Source organism: Euprymna scolopes, chromosome 46 (genome assembly GCF_053919585.1).
Source record: "Euprymna scolopes isolate OS-2025 chromosome 46, ASM5391958v1, whole genome shotgun sequence".
NCBI lineage: Eukaryota > Metazoa > Mollusca > Cephalopoda > Sepiida > Sepiolidae > Euprymna > Euprymna scolopes.
In genome coordinates, this window is record NC_136527.1 from 39,718,931 (window position 1) to 39,738,349 (window position 19,419).

At 33.5% G+C, this 19,419-nt stretch overlaps 1 long non-coding RNA gene across 1 annotated transcript; it reads right to left on the minus strand.

Annotated features, from left to right (window-relative positions):
* Nucleotides 1-3,905: 3,905 nt before the first annotated feature.
* Nucleotides 3,906-18,495, minus strand: LOC145270476 (uncharacterized). Its single transcript, XR_013865382.1, has 2 exons — nt 18,394-18,495; nt 3,906-5,429 (listed from the first exon to the last, which is right to left on the minus strand). It is a non-coding gene; the product is annotated as an uncharacterized LOC145270476 (long non-coding RNA).
* Between the last annotated feature and the right edge of the window lie 924 nt (nt 18,496-19,419).

Below are 19,419 nucleotides of genomic sequence, written 5' to 3' on the forward strand. Positions count from 1 at the left end.
TGCATAGATATTGAATGTTTTTTTAAAAGTTCTTTTGTCTTCCGTATGTTTTTGCATATGACACGATTGTGATTTGGCTAATTTTAATTAAGATGTTTTTTCAGCTGGTGATATCGCACCCTACCGCAAGCCAGGCATTCACTCTTTATCTCATACATTTCCAGTAAACAATCATTTTAAGATTCTAACTGTTTTTGAGCAATTGTTTGTATCTCTCTTGCACTTGGTTCAACAGGTATATTTGTCAGGTAGTTTTAAAAATTCTTGTCTAATTTCAGTTACTCCTATAATTGCTGAAATAGAGATTTTCCAAAAATTCCACTTTGTTTCACGTCGTACATAAAACTGGTATTTTGTTATTTTTTACTCTGACTCTTTTTAACCCAGTGTTATTAAAGACATTAACTTCTAAGGTTGTGACTTCTTGTCTCATCTAATTATGTCAGGTGTAACAGCTCCGTTTCAAGTCATGTAGCTTTAGGAATCATAGAGTCATAGCGGATTGTGTATAACATGTCCAACTGCTGTTCCCATGACTTGCTGCAGCATTCAATATTCAACATGTTATAGATCGTCATGTGGATATATTTACACATTCCATTTTATTCTATCGTATAGTAGCCATCCTCTAATCCAGAAAATACTTGTCACAATATTGTTTTGCCCATTTTTCCAATTTTCTATAATGGAAGTTCTGGAGTATTTTTAACAAAAGAAGAGCAATATACTTAACAAGAATGTGTTTTTTCTGTTTTAATTTTCTTATTACTTTGTTTTTGATGCATATTTCAAACTTATATAGTCCTTAAAACTTAAACAATCCTGCGTGAATGAATCCAGAAAATATTTGTCACAATATTGTTTTGCCCATTTTCCCAATTTTTTGTAATGGAAGTTCTGGAGTATTTTTAACAACTTCTTTGGGTGATTTCCGTAGCAGACTTGTTTCCTAATTCTGTCATATTTTAAAAGTCTCGATTAAAATGGTTGGCCACTTGCGTAAAAGAGGTTGAAGTATGGATATTGGAAGATAATCAGACACTGTTTCTTGTATGTGTTTTAATATAATGCATCAAATCTCACATCTGTTCACAATTTTAATTTTCTTATCTTTTTAGCATCCATGCTATAAATTTTACCTCCCTTCAAAAGACAAACCCTATATACTTAACAAGAATGTGTTTTTTCTCTCTGTTTTAATTTTCTTATTACTTTATTTTTGCTAGGGATGGACCATTCTACTGAATGCCAAACATTCTCCCATTAATTTAGTTGTTTCAACCGAAACATCTTTTTAAGATTCGAACAGTCCGCTCAAGTGCTATTGTTTGTATTTATTTACACTTGGTTCACTGAGTATATTCGCCAGATAGTTTTTGAAATATTTTCATTAGCCTGGTTAATCCTATAATGAGTTTTATGATTTTTTTGGTTAATCCTATAATGAGTTTTATGATTTTTTTTGGTTAATCCTATAATGAGTTGTATGATTTTTTTGGTTAATCCTATAATGAGTTTTATGATTTTTTTGGTTAATCCTATAATGAGTTGTATGATTTTTATGTTAATCCTATAATGAGTTTTATGATTTTTTTTGGTTAATCCTATAATGAGTTGTATGATTTTATTTGGTTAATCCTATAATGAGTTGTATGATTTTTTTTGGTTAATCCTATAATGAGTTGTATGATTTTTTTAGTTAATCCTATAATGAGTTGTATGATTTTTTTAGTTAATCCTATAATGAGTGGTATGATTTTTTTTGGTTAATCCTATGAGTTGTATGATTTTTTTGGTTAATCCTATAATGAGTTTTATGATTTTTTTGTTAATCCTATAATGAGTTGTATGATTTTTTGGTTAATCCTATAATGAGTTGTATGATTTTTTTGGTTAATCCTATAATGAGTTGTATTATTTTGTTTGGTTAATCCTATAATGAGTGGTATAATTTTTTGGGGTTAATCCCATAATGAGTTTTATGATTTTTTTTGGTTAATCCTATAATGAGTGGTATAATTTTTTTGGTTAATCCTATAATGAGTTATATGATTTTTTAGGTTAATCCTATAATGAGTTATATGATTTTTTAGGTTAATCCTATAATGAGTGGTATGATTTTTTTTGGTTAATCCTATGAGTTGTATGATTTTTTTGGTTAATCCTATAATGAGTTGTATGATTTTTTTGTTAATCCTATAATGAGTTTTATGATTTTTTTGGTTAATCCTATAATGAGTTGTATGATTTTTTTTGGTTAATCCTATAATGAGTTGTATGATTTTTTTTGGTTAATCCTATAATGAGTTGTATGATTTTTTTTGGTTAATCCTATAATGAGTTGTATGATTTTTTTTGGTTAATCCTATAATGAGTTTTATGCATTTTTTTGGTTAATCCTATAATGAGTTGTATGATTTTTTTGGTTTATCCTATAATGAGTTGTATGATTTTTTTTGGTTAATCCTATAATGAGTTTTATGATTTTTTTTGGTTAATCCTATAATGAGTTTTATGATTTTTTTTTGGTTAATCCTATAATGAGTTGTATGATTTTTTTTGGTTAATCCTATAATGAGTTGTATGATTTTTTTTGGTTAATCCTATAATGAGTTGTATGATTTTTTTGGTTAATCCTATAATGAGTTGTATGATTTTTTTTGGTTAATCGTATAATGAGTTGTATGATTTTTTTTGGTTAATCCTATAATGAGTTGTATGATTTTATTTGGTTAATCCTATAATGAGTTGTATGCTTTTTTTTGGTTAATCCTATAATGAGTTGTATGATTTTTTTGGTTAATCCTATAATGAGTTGTATGATTTTATTTAGTTAATCCTATAATGAGTTGTATGATTTTTTTTGGTTAATCCTATAATGAGTTTTATGATTTTTTTTGGTTAATCCTATAATGAGTTATATGATTTTTTTTGGTTAATCCTATAATGAGTTTTATGATTTTTTTGGTTAATCCTATAATGAGTTGTATGATTTTCTTTGGTTAATCCTATAATGAGTGGTATGATTTTTTGGTTAATCCTATAATGAGTTGTATGATTTTTTTTGGTTAATCCTATAATGAGTTTTATGATTTTTTTTGGTTAATCCTATAATGAGTTGTATGATTTTTTTTTGGTTAATCCTATAATGAGTTTTATGATTTTTTTAGTTAATCCTATAATGAGTTGTATGATTTTTTTGGTTAATCCTATAATGAGTTTTATGATTTTTTGGGTTATCCTATGAGTTGTATGATTTTATTTGGTTAATCCTATAATGAGTTGTATGATTTTTTTTGGTTAATCCTATAATGAGTTGTATGATTTTTTTAGTTAATCCTATAATGAGTTGTATGATTTTTTTAGTTAATCCTATAATGAGTGGTATGATTTTTTTTTGGTTAATCCTATAATGAGTTGTATGATTTTTTTGGTTAATCCTATAATGAGTTTTATGATTTTTTTGTTAATCCTATAATGAGTTGTATGATTTTTTTGGTTAATCCTATAATGAGTTGTATGATTTTTTTGGTTAATCCTATAATGAGTTTTATGATTTTTTTGGTTTATCCTCTCATGAGTGGTATGATTTTTTTTGGTTAATCATATAATGAGTTGTATGATTTTTTTTGGTTAATCCTATAATGAGTTTTATGATTTTTTTGGTTAATCCTATAATGAGTTGTATGATTTTTTTTGGTTAATCCTATAATGAGTTGTATGATTTTTTTTGGTTAATCGTATAATGAGTTGTATGATTTTTTTTGGTTAATCCTATAATGAGTTGTATGATTTTTTTTGGTTAATCCTAAAATGAGTTGTATGAATTACTACATTCGTAAGATTCCAGTTTCTTTTAATGTTGTACATAAGTCATTGGTATTTTGTTATTTTCTCTCTCTGTCTGCTCTGTTATGGCCAGCATCATTAGGAATGCTTACTTCATTTAGGCTTGCCATATTCTCCTTCTTGTAACATATCACTATTTCTGCCTTATTAACCATATTTTCTAGGTATATAGCTGTAGGAATTCCCTAGTCATAGTGGTTAGTGTATGACTTATTTCCAACTGTTCTTTCTGGTACATGGTTCCAAAGTTTCCAACCACATTGGATATTAAGGTTTTTAGTTTTTCTAGTGGAGATATTTTTGCCCCGAATGTGTTGTCATATGACTCAACAAAGTTGACTTCTGTACAAAAGAAGAATCACATACTTCACAAGAATGTGGTTTTGTCTCCCGCATGTGTTTTCAGATGACTCAAAAACTGTGACTTCCATGCAAAAGTAGAACCACATACTTCACAAAAATGTGGTTTCTCTCCCGTATGTGTTTTCACATGACTCAACAACTGTGACTTCCGTGCAAAAGAAGACCCACAAAATTCACAAGAATGTGGTTTGACTCTCGTATGTCTTGTCATATGATTAAACAAAGTTGACTTCCTTGCAAAAGAAGAACCACATACTTCACAAGAATGCGGTTTCTCTCCAGTATGTGTTTTCATATGATCCAACAGAGTTGATTTCTGTGCAAAAGAAGAACCACATACTTCACAAGAATGTGGTTTCTCTCCCGTATGTGTTGTCATATGACTCAATAAATTTGCCTTAGTTGCAAAAGAAGCACCACATACATCACATGAATGTGGTTTCTCTCCTGTATGTGTTTTTATATGAGTCAACAAATTTGACTTCTGTGCAAAAGAAGAACCACATACTTCACAAGAATATGGTTTGAATCCTGTATGTGTTGTCATATGACTCAACAAATTTGACTTCCTTGCAAAAGAAGAACGACATACTTCACATGAATATGGTTTCTGCCCTGTATGTGTTTTCATATGACGCAACAAAGTTGACTTCCGTGCAAAAAAAGAACTACATACGTCACAAGAATGTGGTTTCTCTCCTGTATGTGTTTTCATATGATCCAACACATGTGACTTCTGTACAAAAGAGGAACCACATATTTCACAAGAATGTGGTTTCTCTCCCGTGTGTGTTTTCATATGACGCAACACATGTGACTTCTGTGCAAAAGAAGAACTACATACGTCACAAGAATGTGGTTTTTCTCCTGTATGTGTTTTAATATGATCCAATAAATGTGAGTTCTGTGCAAAAGAAGAACCACATACTTCACAAGAATGTGGTTTCTCTCCCGTATGTGTTGTCATCTTACTCAACAAAGTTGACTTATGTGAAAAAGAGGAACCCCATACTTCACATGAATGTTTTTTGTCAGCCATGTTAAATATATTCCACAGAACGTATATGTAATGTAGTGTATGATGATAACCAGGCTAGCATATTTTGACTTTCGAAAATGTATATGGAGAAATTTATAATTATTTTAAACCTTTTTAATCACCAATGAAGAAAGCTCCTTCTTATCCATTAATTACTTTCTTTTCATTTCTCCAAATTCTGAAAATATAAAATAAATTAAAAGAATAATATTTCATGTAGTGAATTTGAATTTTTATTAAAAATATCCAAAACATCCATTATTAATGAAATTCAAAAAAGAAAATTTGATCCAACAAAATTAATTAAAAATCTTTACCTTTCTTCATTTTAGAGATAAGGATTGATTACTCATATAATTTGAATGCTGAGAATGCTGTTCTCATATTGGGTGTTATTTGCACAACGTTTCTATGCCGATCTTATTCAGGTGTATTTTCAAACCTGGGAACCTTTTTCTTGAGCTAAGAAATATGTACAGAATTCTCAATGGAACCATTTATTTAGTACATGAGTGCAGCAGGTTTTTGTGTTGTTAGTGATGACTGGGTAAAAAAGCCTTATTAAAAATTCTTCTTTCAATTTTATTGATGTTTTTAAGTACTCTAACCATAGTAGCACGCGTCCTAGCAGAAAAACCTAGTACAAATTTAAGAACATTAGCAGAGAATCCTAGTACGAAGTTATGAACATTTTTGTTTTTAGATGTTATAGCTATACATATATATATATGTTCACGTCAATTCGTATTGCAACAGAGACTCATGAATTTCATTCCTTCGATCAGTTCTTAACTGTAGAAAGAGAACAACATTACACTGTTGTTTGATTTGGGAAACAGTTTCAATTCTGTTTCTGACGCTACGGATATAGATAGCATTGTCTTCCTGTAAGAAGTAACCCCATGACGACCACGTATAGTGACATCATAAACACTGCCAATCGTACTGTTATCGAATCACATTTCAATCCATGGTAAATTTCTCGATTAGATATACCAGAAAGGTGAAGATAAGTGAGCTCCTGACAGTCACTAAAATGAAATCGAGGCATATGGACTCGATGTTACATTGTCTAACCTGGAATGGCAACAGTTATGATTAGAGATGCTGTGTTGCCTAAAAGGTGATATTTTAAGCTGGTTTAAAGCTTATTTGTTTTCTTAAGACATTGATTACTTTTCACTGTTTTTCTCAATCTATATTTACTTCATCCTATAAGGGTCAATGGTTTTCTTTTTCCATCAATCTTTCCACATATTGCAGCTTTTCATTGTTTTTCTAACCTTAGTGTTAGTGAATGACATGGCTCACATTTGTATTATGTTCCACATCTACATGGAATATCTTAGTCATGATTTTTCCATAAGCGACTGTACATGCACATGTTCCTGGAGAGTCGAATCACCCTTGAATACTCTCGTGTCTACCTCTCTAGTGGTTTCTCTCAAAATTCCCCTCATTTTGATATGCATTGTTATCAGTACATATTGCTTTTGCTCGGTGTTGTAGGAAACAAACTATTACATTGTTTAGATTATGCATAAGGTGTCTGCCAGATGGATTCCCAGGTTGCTCACACCATTTCAGAAGCAAGAACGCGTCGAGTGCTCGAGGATGAATTTGGAGATGTGCCAAGAAGATGAGTCAAAGTTTTTCAAAAGACTGATTACACAGGATGAAACCTGGGTTTATCACTATGATCAAGAGTCCAAAGCCCAGTCAATGCAATGGAAGCACTTGGACTCACCACTTCCAAAGAAGGCAAGCGTGCAGCCCTCCGCTGGCAAGGTCATGCCCATAGTCTTCAAATGCATGCATGACAGCTGGTAGCAAATGCATAGGACGATGAGGTTAGTTTGTCATAATTGATATTGTCAGTGGTTTAAGGTCAACTACTAGGCAGACACAGCTGTCGAGGGTGAGCTCAAAAAGCAGGTCGTATATATAGTCAATGACAGCAGAACATACATTTCATTTGCTGAAGGTTTTCACCAGTTATTCAAACAAATATTAAGGGAACCTGAACGAACTGTAAACATATGACAAAGAAGGGTCCTGTGAAGTTGAGGAAAACAAAAACTAAAGCAATATCTGACATTCCATTTTTTAACCCTCCTGTTTCTGCTCGAAAGCAACAAATATATATGCATATATCTGATGTGCATAATATCATAAAAATCAGATATATATGCTCAAAATTTTCTAAGCTAAAGTTTTTCTCTCTTTCGTGTTTATTAACAAAAAAAAATGTTGAGTTGTTTTATTTTCTTGTTCTTTCATCAGTAGCATACTATTGCTATAATAAAGCAGCAGCTATTTTCAAATTTTGCGCAGGGACTGACTTCAGAATTGAAAACAGCAGTAGGGTACGTTAAAATGGATAAAGGACTATATGCAAAAGATAGATTAGCAGAAGGCGCTTAAAGTGGGATAGACTGGAGAAGCAGGCAAGTCAGGAAACAGGTACTGGGATTTTTTAGAGGGTTTAAGGGATAGGAGAGTGAAGATGGTTGTGATGAGACACAAGCCACAAGATATTCAAGTGGATTATCAGAAACCTATAGCAGAAGTTAAATGGAAAATCTGGCTTGACGCAAACTAGGAGTATGAAGACAAGTCCATGGAGGTTTGTCATACGAGATGGTAGATTCTAGTTGAGGCTATGAGTTTAACTAATCGCTCAACATATGTCGACAGACATAAAAGAGGAAACAAAGTAGAGAGAAAAGGACTGGGATTTAAAACGTAAGTAAAAAAAAATCTAGGTAGATAATTAGGTGTTACTGAACAATGGCGTACAAATGCACATAGAACTGATTAGAATTGAGGGTAAAAAATTATAGAGGAACAGAAGTGTCAGTAATAAATATGTGATACTAAACCATTAGTGTCAGTAATAAATATGTGATACTAAACCATTAGTGTCAGTAATAAATATGTGATACTAAACCATTAGTGTCAGTAATAAATATGTGATACTAAACCATTAGTGTCAGTAATAAATATGTGATACTAAACCATTAGTGGCTTAAGAATAATGAGGTGAGGATGTATTTCGGTTTAGGAGTGATAAGAATACTTGACGAGTATATAGCTCTGGAAGATGATATCCATATTTAATCAATAGTTAGGTCAGCACAGAAAATTATTTTAAAACATTAGCATCTGCAGACATGCATGATTTTTATGGGTTTAGAAATTGTTGTAAGTTGTAAGTTTCTATTGCTTATAATGAACAATACCAATCAATCACCTTGAGAACAGGTTGGCAAATAGCTAAGTTGCTTTTAACATTACTGTGATTATTATGATTGATGAACAAAAGAATTAAATTCTCGGGAGGGTAGACAGTCAGCTTAAAAATGGAGCTCGCAGATATTGTTATACTGGCTTATCCCAATCCTGAGAAAGACTTCAGACTGTACACAGATCAGAGGGAGCATAGAGGTTGAAAAACCAACTTGTTCTTATTCCATAAACTTAGTGATATGCAGACAAGATGGTCGACTATAGAAAAAGAAGCATACACGATACACTTAATAATTACACGATACACTATGTCCTTAATAAGTTGAATAAATATTTTCATAGTATGAAGGTCACTATCTATACAAATCACATACCTCTAGAATATTTATTCAATATTGATATTAAACTCGCCTATAGGACAATACAGAGGTGGGCTTTGAAGGAGAAGAAAATGTTTGTGTGGATCTTTTGTTATGCACCGTTGATTTGAGCAGAGACAATGACGTTCCCTATTAGAAATAGATGGTAGGAATTACTCGGTAAATAAGAAGGTTAAAGGCTCATTAGTATCGCATAAACATCATACGTTATTGGGTTTTGATTTAGAGAACCAGAGGCAAGTAAGGAAATTTATAGATTTAAAGATGAAGATATAGAACGGTAAATTGTCTAAAATGAAACAAAAACGTTTATGGTGATGAACGAGATAATGTATTACTTATTGCAACCCGATGACAAACAATTGTGAAGGTTATATGTACCACAGCATATGGTCATAATATATATATATATATATATATATATAATTCAGCAAAAATATTTGTGTGGATCTTTTGTTTTGTTATGCACCATGGATTTGGGCAGAGACAATGACGTTCCCTGGTAGAAATCAATAGTAGGAATTACTCGGTATGTGCGATACATTTTGATTCACTAAAATTTGCATCATATAAGAACGTAAAAGACTCATCAGTATCGCACGAACATCATGCGTTATGTTTGAGTTTTCATTTAATTAGGGAACAAGAGGCAGATAAAGACATTTTTAGATGTAAAGATGCAGATGAAGAACGGTAAATCGTATTCAAATGTGAAAACAAAGTTCATAGATTTTCAGATTGGAGAAAATACAGTCGCGTCTCATATTAAAGATCGCCAATCAAGGAACGTGAAAGACCGTTAAGAAAGGCTGCATTGGCTGCTCTAAGTCGGATAGTGATTCATCATGGAACAAGCTGATATGCCAATATGGAGGAGTGACATCAATGGGAAAGGCTGGATGAGGAATCTAACATACCATTGATGAAGAGGAGAGTCATCACATATAGTATAATGACTAAACTTGCAAATAGTTTGGATGTGAGTTATTCCCTATTTGCATCACTTGTATATGCCAAAGACAAAATTAGGATTTGTTCAGAAAGTGCTAAAGTAGGTTCAGAGTTTAGAGTTGGGGAAGAGGAACAAGTGAGAGAAAATACTTTAGTTTGGGTAAGGTCTATATTCTGTTTTTAAAAGACTATTCCTTTTCAGGGTTCATTTCATTCAGGATACTTTTGGAGGTGATTACAGCTAACGACTTCGGCAGAGTATGCAAAGCGTTAAGAATAAGTAAAAAAAAGATTATAAATTTTATTATTAACTTGAGCAGGATTCACACATGGTAGTCATCCAGTGTCATTTACCAATGTTAATTTTAAATTACCGTGTGGTTACCATCAGATGGTTTCCACCATGCATCAGGTGTTCCCAATATTAAGACATTTAACACAAGAAAAACAAAACATATTATCCATGATCAATGAGGTTAGGTTGTCAGAATTGAGATTTTCAGTGATGAAAGCTCAACTATTTGATATACAGAGGAAGAAAGCAACATAAAAGAGAAGATTACAGTCCACTCAAAATCACAACCATACATGTGTGGCTTCATCCATCCACCTTCCAATCCACACTCTCTTTCTTTAGCATATGAGGGAGTAAAGAAACAGAAAATAAGTTTTTATATTTTTATATAAAAAAGAAATGTACAATTTTTTTCTGGCTGATGAAAAATGTACTGTGCAACATATGTTTCACTTGGTAGCAATGTATGAAAATGATAAGGGTTTACTGTTTCTTCCTAGCACACTGCCTAAAGTCAACTGAAGCAAAGTATGTTTCCAAATATACTGACACTCAAAACCTGCAAAAGCCGACAATCAAGCTTTCCTCATTCATACGAGCTGATCTGAGTGCTATTGAGTTGGCTAAGAATAGCAGTAGAATATCGCATAGAAAATTGACCCATTTTAACAATGATCCTATCACGCTAGGACTGACCACCGATATATATATATAATGGGTTTCAATTTTAAAGTTTTGTAAAAGTAGTCATGCATTTTAATTAGAACCGAACAGAATTTGTCAATTTTGATTTTTGATTGCATATTCTTAATTTTCTCTCCTTCTCTTGTTCTTCCTTTTTGAAGAAAGCTACTTAACCTATGCAGGCATAAAGTTGGCTGTGAACAGATGGAGGAAAGACAAAGAAGTTTTATTATGATTTGAGGGGAATTTTGTTTTGTTGGAAGGAAATCAGATACCATGTTGATGATTTTGCACATGTCAGAAAATGATCAGAAAATCTACTTATGAAAGCCCAATTTATAATAACGTTTTTTCATCTATCACAGTTAATGTCCCCAAAATACAAAATAATTTAATTTTATATCATCTTAACTTTTCAAAACAGAATTAAAATTACAACCGAACAGAATTTGTCAATTTTGATTTTTGATTGCATATTCTTAATTTTCTCTCCTTCTCTTGTTCTTTCCTTTTGAAGAAAGCTATTTAACCTATGCAGGCATAAAGTTGGCTGTGAACAGATGGAGGAAAGACAAAGAATTTTTGAGTTTCTCATGATTTGAGGGGAATTTTGTTTTGTTGAAAGGAAATCAGATACCATGTTGATGATTTTACACATGTCAGAAAATGATCAGTTTCTTCTCATGCTAATCTGAGAAATGATGTCTTTTTAGTACGTTTTTTTTTAAATAGAAACAATCCTTTGAGGCACACACACACACTTGCTAGTCAAGTAAGTTACAATTTTCCATACACAAATTCAGAACATCTACTTATGAAAGCCCCATTTATAATAACTTCCTTTTCATCTATCAAAGTTCTCATCTTAAGTGATATTTGTACAATGTTTGCACAATAAATAACACTCAAGATGAGAACAGTAGTCTTAATAATCTAAAAGATACAAAGAATCATTCCTCATCTAAAAAAAATTCAGAACCGTAATATTTTAATTTGAGTAAAAATCATGATTATTTTTTAATTTAGTCAAAGTTATTTCTAAGGTTTATTGAATGCATTTTTTAGAAAAGTTAAAAATACAACATAAGTTTCTTTAGTTATCAGCATCTTTAAACAAACGAACAGAAAATTTGATAACTGTATTTCCAAATAAATTAACAGAAAAACTCTTTGGTACACTTACGTGTGTAAACAGTTTCTAATACATCGATCCCTCAGATTGAAACCACTAGACGGGAATACAAACATTCAATTAAAGAAAGGAGAAAACGACTAAATATCAAAAAGGTTTTTAAAAAATGGCTAAATTCGCAAAATTATTCGAAAAGTCGATGTTTCCAAAATGGGGGATCGATTTACTAGAACTTTGTATTAGAAACAGAAAAAAATTAAAAATTGTAAATATTGGTAGATTAGTGACAAGTACACTTGAGCATAATACTTCCATGCATGCGCCGAGCATGTTTTTTTTACTTGAAACTAGTGAGAATCGTTTATAATTCGTAATTTTTTTATTGTAAACTATAAAGAAGTTTTTCTGGTCAATGTCTAGAATATCTCACCCCCCCCCCCGCAAATGTTTCACGATTACAACTTTCATAATTTTTCGGGAGCACTGAAAGCGAAATATTTGCTTTAATAGTGCTGTAAAGAAATAGTTTTCATATGAAAAAATGTACTTTTTTAAAAAGTGAGGCATCACTTTTCATTATTAATTTAACGCAAAATGAGCACCCACTTTATGACAACCTAGTGAGTTGAGCGAAAAGTTTTTTTCTAATTTCATCTTTACATAAAGCCTGAGCAGATTAAAGAACAGAAAAAAGAGAAACATCTGTATACAGATACGTGTCATTCCTTATGTTATCAGTGATTACCATTTCTGTATATGCAAGCATATGCATATTTCTACCGCTAAGTAGTTTTCTGATTATTAAACAGTGTAATTCCTTATGTTATCCATGGTGGCCAATTCTTTATATTGTATAATATTTGGAAAACGACTGGTTTGTGACAAAATTTAATGGGATATTCGTTTTCAGCATACAAAACAAAACTATAGAAATCGTCATGTGATTGTTACGGTCGAAATTAAATAACAATTTACCAAAACAACTTTCAGGCAGCTCCCCCCCCCCAATTGCTACTGTGTGGCCTAAAAGTGGGTTCTCATTTGTTGCTAGTGCACTTATTGACCCGCACTATTTTTTAAAATAGTATATTCAAGTTTAATTAAAGTTTTATATCTTTTTTTATTAAATTGAAAGAATTGTACAGAATAGGTGCAAAACACCCTCCTCTCCCCATGTTAAGAATGGCTTTCTAAAGCTAACATTATTTTTATTTATTTTTTTTCTTCTTCCTTTGAAGATTGTAATGCTGGGTATCAGGCAGCCAAACCAGCTGCCAACATTGCCCCGCTTTTTTATTGAAACCAACCGAGAGCTCTTTTTAGTATCCTCGCTGTTCCCTTAAGTGCAATTGTCTGAATCTCTTTTGCACTTGGTTCACCAGGAATATTAGTTAGGTAGGACTTCAGGTTCTTCTTCATAAGTCCTGTGGCACCTATGAAAACTGGTATGATCGATATCCCCTTTAGGTTCCAGTTTCTTTTCATATCATACATGAGACCTTGGTATTTGGTCTGTTTCTCTCTTTCAGCTCTGTTAAGACCGCCATCATTAGGAACACTCACTTCAATCAAGGTTGCAACTCTCTCTGACTTATTCCATATAACTATGTCAGGTTTCACAGCAGCATTTTCAAGGTAGGTGGCTGTAGGGATTACATGGTCGTAATGTATGGTATATAAATCATTTCCAACTGTTTTTTTCAGGTTGATGTTCCCAGGACTTGCTGCTACACTGGATGTTTAATTTTTTAAAGATGATCCAGTGGAGGTACTTGCATACTCCATCATGTCTCGCTGTATAGTAGCCGTCCCCTAGAAGAACTTTGCAACTTGATATCAGATGACCAACACTTTCCAATTCTGTGTGGCAGAATCTGCATTTATTGCCATTACTGATCCCTGCCATCTTCTTGAATGCATTGGTCATCAATCCCTGGTCTTGGGCAGCCATTATGACCCTTTCCTGATCGTGGTGGAGGGATCCTCTTTTGAGCCAGTCCAAAGAACCTTCTTTATCTATGTATTCCCGAGAAAGTTCCCCCAGAAAATACTTTGCACGCTGATGTTGTTCCCATTCTTTAAGGTTCATCTGTTGAAAGGTCTCGGTATATTTCTGCCGGCTCTTTCTTGCTATTTCTGTGGCACACTTGTTTGGTGTTTCGTTCTTATCTGAGAGACAACTCTGACCAAAATGTTTGGCCAGCTGGGTGACTGATGTTGTTCTGCTGGCTCTTGTCTCTTGATGTTCATATACTATTGAGAGGGTGTCATTCTGGGAGCTACTCAGATACTGACCGGTGCTCACAATAGTTGCCCTATGTTGATGATTAATCTCTGAGAGTCCCAGACCTCCTTCTCCCCTGGGCACATACAGCCTTGGTAGACACTGATTTCTATATATTATTTTATGAAGCGTTAGTAGCTTCCGTGTCTTTACATCTAGCCGGTTGATATATTTTTGTGGCCAGTCAATGACACCAAAGCTGTATGTTATTACTGGCATAGCAAATTGGTTTATGGCAGTAATTTTATTTTTATTGGTGAGCTGGGTTTTGCATATTTTCCTCACCCGGCGTACATATTCTTTACTAATCTTCTCCCTCATCTTGGCATGTTGTATGTTCTCGTTTTCCTCAATGCCAAGGTACTTGTAAGGCTCATGCTCTTCTAGATCCCTGATGTCGATGTTTTCATTAAGCTGCATATTTTCTGTGTGGGTCTTCTTCCCAGCTCTGAGTGCACATTTGGCACATTTATCCAGGTCAAACTTCATTCCGATGTCACTGGAGAATGTGTGTACTACCTGCAGAAGGTGGTGCAGATCGGTGTCAGAGCTAGCATACAGCTTAAGATCATCCATGAAGAGCAGATGGTTTATTCTCTTGCTTGGATCTCGATGGCGTCCCTGACTCAAATTGTAGGCGCTCTGATTTTTATTCAGGAGCTTGCTTAGTGGGTCTATTGCCATACAGAAGAGTAAGGGAGATAAGCTATCACCTTGGAATATTCCCCTTTTGATTTTTACTTCAGGGATAATGGTTTTTCCTCCATTGTGATTTAATGATATTGTAGTTTTCCACATCTGAAGGTGAGCAGCCATTGTGTGTCTAATTACCGGGTGGACTTTGTATAACTCAAGGCACCGAAGTAGCCATGAGTGTGGCACACTGTCAAATGCCTTCTGGTAATCAATCCATGCCATGCTCAGGTTTTTGTGTATCTTCCTACAGTCTTCTAGGACGGTCTTGTTGATTAATAGCTGGTCTTTGGTACCGAGGCATTTTCTTCTGCACCCTGTCTGCTCTTTTTCAAGGTAGGTCCCAGAAGATAGATGGTCATATATACCATCGGCTATCAGACCAGTGAAAAGCTTGTAAGTAGTTGTAAGGCAGCATATTGGCCTGTATTTATTTGGCCGTTGTGTCTCCTTGGTCTTGGGTATGAGGCTGATGTCCCCCTCTGTCAGCCAGTGTGGTGTTGCTTCTTCATCTCTTAGCATCCTGCTGAAGCAATCACTGTAGTGGGGGTGGAGTGCAGTCAATTGCTTCAGCCAAAAGTTTTGGACATTGTCGATGCCAGGTGCTTTGTGGTTGGATAATTGATTGTGCCAGTTTTCTTGTTATCATACCAGGAGTTATGACTGGTTCTGGCATCTGAGGCTTGGTTTCATTGAGCCTAATAATATCTTCAATCCACTGAGCCTCTTGATTATATTTTCCTTCTGTTTCAAATAGAGGTCTCCAGTAGTTTTCCAGGGCTTCCTCTGCAGGTGGACTATCTACAGTAATGGTGTCCCTTATCAGCTGCCTGTAAAAAGTCCTTTGGTTTGTTTTAAACTGCCTATTTTGAATCTGGGAGTTGATCTTGTTCTTCTGGTTTTTAATTCTCTGGGAAAGTGCTGGTATTTTCCCTTCCAACTCCCTAGCTGTATTATGTAATCCCTCAGTTTTCTCATGGTGGTATTTGGTACAGAGTTTTTTGATGGTGGTCTTCAGTCGACCCTGTATCGAGGGATTTGCAAGGAACTGTTTTATTTGGCTTAGTTCTTTCCTGCAGAGGTTCAGTTGTTTTTGCAGCTTGGTCTTCCAGTGAGCTGTTTGTCTAGAGACTCTGGGCCCTATTCGATGATTGTGATTGAATGTTCGAAGGTTAATTTTTCTGTCAATATAGAGGCCAGCTGCATATGTGATATGGTTGAGTTCTGTGAGCATTACTGTTGTTGGAATTAGCCTCTTGAGAGCGATGTTAACTTTGGCTATAACAGTCTTTGCTCTTCCAGCTGCTTGGATCTTGGACAAACGTGGTCTGTCCTTCATTCTCATAAACCTCACCTCCTCAATTGTGTTGCTGAGCTCCTCCTCCAAAGCTAACTGTTCATCATCTGCTTCTGGGAGTACAAATGATGGTGGTGAGTGTCTATGTGATTGTGGCGGTGATGCAGGTGGTGGTATCCTGGTAGGTGATTTAGATTTCTGTGTTGGTGTTTTTGGAGTTTCCAGCAGAGAGTTTGTGAAGGCAGGTGTCATGTCATGCAGAGACTCCAGTGGTGCAGGAGTTCCAGGAGAGCTGGGCATGTGCTGGGATATTTGGATGGGTTCTGATGGTAAAGTTGGTGGTTGTTGTTGGAGTAAGTCTATTGTGGGAATTTTTATTGGGTTTTCCAGGGGACATCTGTTGTTCACCAAAAGAGCTGTTATTTTTGAAGACATGTAGTCTAGTTCTCTTGTGGTGAACAATTTCAGGCTGTTATATCGTTGTGATGCAATTTTCCCTGGAGGGATGCTTGCTTTTCCAGGATAAAAATGAAAAAAGATCCCCCTCCAGGTTGCTGTTCTTTCTTTTTGTCTTTTATGCTTTTGTTTAGCATAATCCGTTGCCCATATAAGTGTCCACCTCTCTTCCCTTTCCCATACCACCTCCTGTCGAAGTTTTGTTTCCTCATCCTCTACTTTCTGGTAGTCTTTTTCTGCAGTCTTCAAAGCCTCACATCTAATGGTATCTATGTCCTCTTGTGGAATATATCTTCCCATCTGTGAGATAAGGGATCGCAGGTTGTGTAACGGTGTGTGCTTTTTCTCTGCTGGGAGGTTTGATGTTTTTATAGCCTCGGTTAGTATCTTTCCTGAGCTGCGTCCCCATTTCTCAAACCTTGAGTAGTGGTAGCAGTGCAGAAGGATCTTCTTTTGCTCGACAGACCATGGCTGGGTTTTAATCCCCCTCCTGTTTCTTTTGGGATATGTCAAGCGGGCTGGAGGAAGGACGCCTGGTCCATGGATCAATAAGTGCACTAGTAACGCTCATTTTACATTAAATTTATGTAAAATAGTGATCCCTACTTTTGGAAAAAGTAATTTCCTCATATCATGAAATCTAATTCTTGTCGCCTCTGTTGAAGTATATATTCGTTTTCAGCACACCCGAAAAAGTATAAAAAGTTTTTATTGTAAAAATTTTTTGGGTTTGTATTACTGTACACAGATTCGAAAAAGTTGTCAAAAAACAAATATATAACAAATAAATGTTATCAAAGGCATACCAAACTGGATATATTTTTCGTGTTTTTATTCAATGTAACATGTTTATTCAGCTCGAAAACCATACAATGTTTACTGATGTTGGAACATTCAAGATGGCGTCTTATTCTCTCTTTAACACGGTAAGTGTGGGAAAAGATGTTATAAATAAAAAACCGGATAAAATACGGTTAAAAACTCGCTCAATATCTGTTACCGTGACATAGGTTGACACATATTCGGCGGGTTTTTAATAGTATTTTGTATAGTTTTTTTTTATTTATAACACCTTTTTCCAAACTTACGGTGTTAAAGAGGGTGTGAGACGCCATCTTGAATTTTCGAATACATCGGTAAACACTGTATGTTTTTCGAGCTGAATAAATATGTTACATTGAATAAAAATACAAAAAATATATCCAGTTTGGCAGAAAAGTAACTTATCTTGCCTTTGATAACATTTATTTGTTATATATTTGTTTTTTGACAACTTTTTCGAATTTATGTGTACAGTAATACAAACCCGATTTTTTTTTTTTTTTTTTACGTCGGATTCTAGACATTGATCGTTGTTGTTTTTTATGTTTAAACATTGAAAATAAAATAATACATTAATGATAATAATCCAATGAGAAAATTGAAAAAAGGATGAAAACAAAAATCATTAAACAATGAAAAACATTTAAGATTTATAGCTTTTTTTTTTGCTTTAGTGAACAAAAAACATTAGTTAAAAATATTTTCTTTCGTAAACGATAGAGAAGTTGTTTTGCTTTTTTACATTTAAGTCAATATTGAAAAAAAAAAAAACAATCAACAGCGAAAAGTTTTCAACGATAACCAACATTTTCATTAGGATTATTCGCTTCTCCCTTACATTTTTAACGTATTCTGCAAATGCAAAAAAATCGATACTAAATTCATGTAGTAATACTTACGTTTTTGTTTTATAATCTGCTTTCGATTAACTTTATCTGCTTTTATAAAGGAAACGATTTTTCAAATGTGATTGACTTTACAAGCTCAACTTAACATTCAAGATGACGAACGGAAGAGCAAGTTCGCAGAAAACAAAATTGAAGAGGAAAAATAAAAAATAAATCATTTCGAAATAGAGCTGATCTATTTGGTGAATATCACGGATAAAATTAGTATTATTTTATTTAACATTTTAATATTTACATGAGAGAGAACAGATTACAAGTTTCATCTTTATTAATTCTCTAATTCGTTGCACGTTCAATTTAATTGCGGAAACTGATAGTTTTTAAAGCCGTATTTTTCGTATTTTTATTTATTTGTTTATTTATTTATTTATTAGATTCCTGTTTTTTATTGGGTTTGAAACATTTAAGCTTAAAGTTAATCGGGTGCTTGTGCAGTTTACTATACACATTAAAAATGAAGATATGGAAAAAGAACCATAGTTAATATCTGTACGAAAAAAAAAAAAAAAAAATACACGTGAAATGTTTTTACGGCGTCGTTAGAAACTTAAACTTAACTTGAAAGATAAATATTAGTTCGTTTTTTTTTTTGTTTTTTTTTTTTTACTATTTCAGAGTAAAGTAAATTCTTAAAATATTGATTAAAAAAAAAAACCTTGTTTGTGCAAAAAAGAAAAAATAATTAGACCCCCTCCTCCCGCCCAAGCCAGTACAATCAATTAACGCATGTAGGTGTGTCAGAAACTCCGTGAAAAATATTGAATAATTCCACCCTCTGTCTTTCCAAGTTTATAATTACTTGAAAAATGTAATTCTAACCCTATACTGTTCAATTAAAGGAGCAAGGACCAAGGTTTCATTAAAAAAAAAAAACAAAAAACAAACAGACAACGTGGTTTAAAAAAAAAGGTTTTAAACTTCGGATTTTACAGGTAAATTTCTAAAAAAAACTCTACCGTTTTGTTTTAAATTCGAATATATTATTTATCGATCTTTTATCTTCAATTTGTGATATAT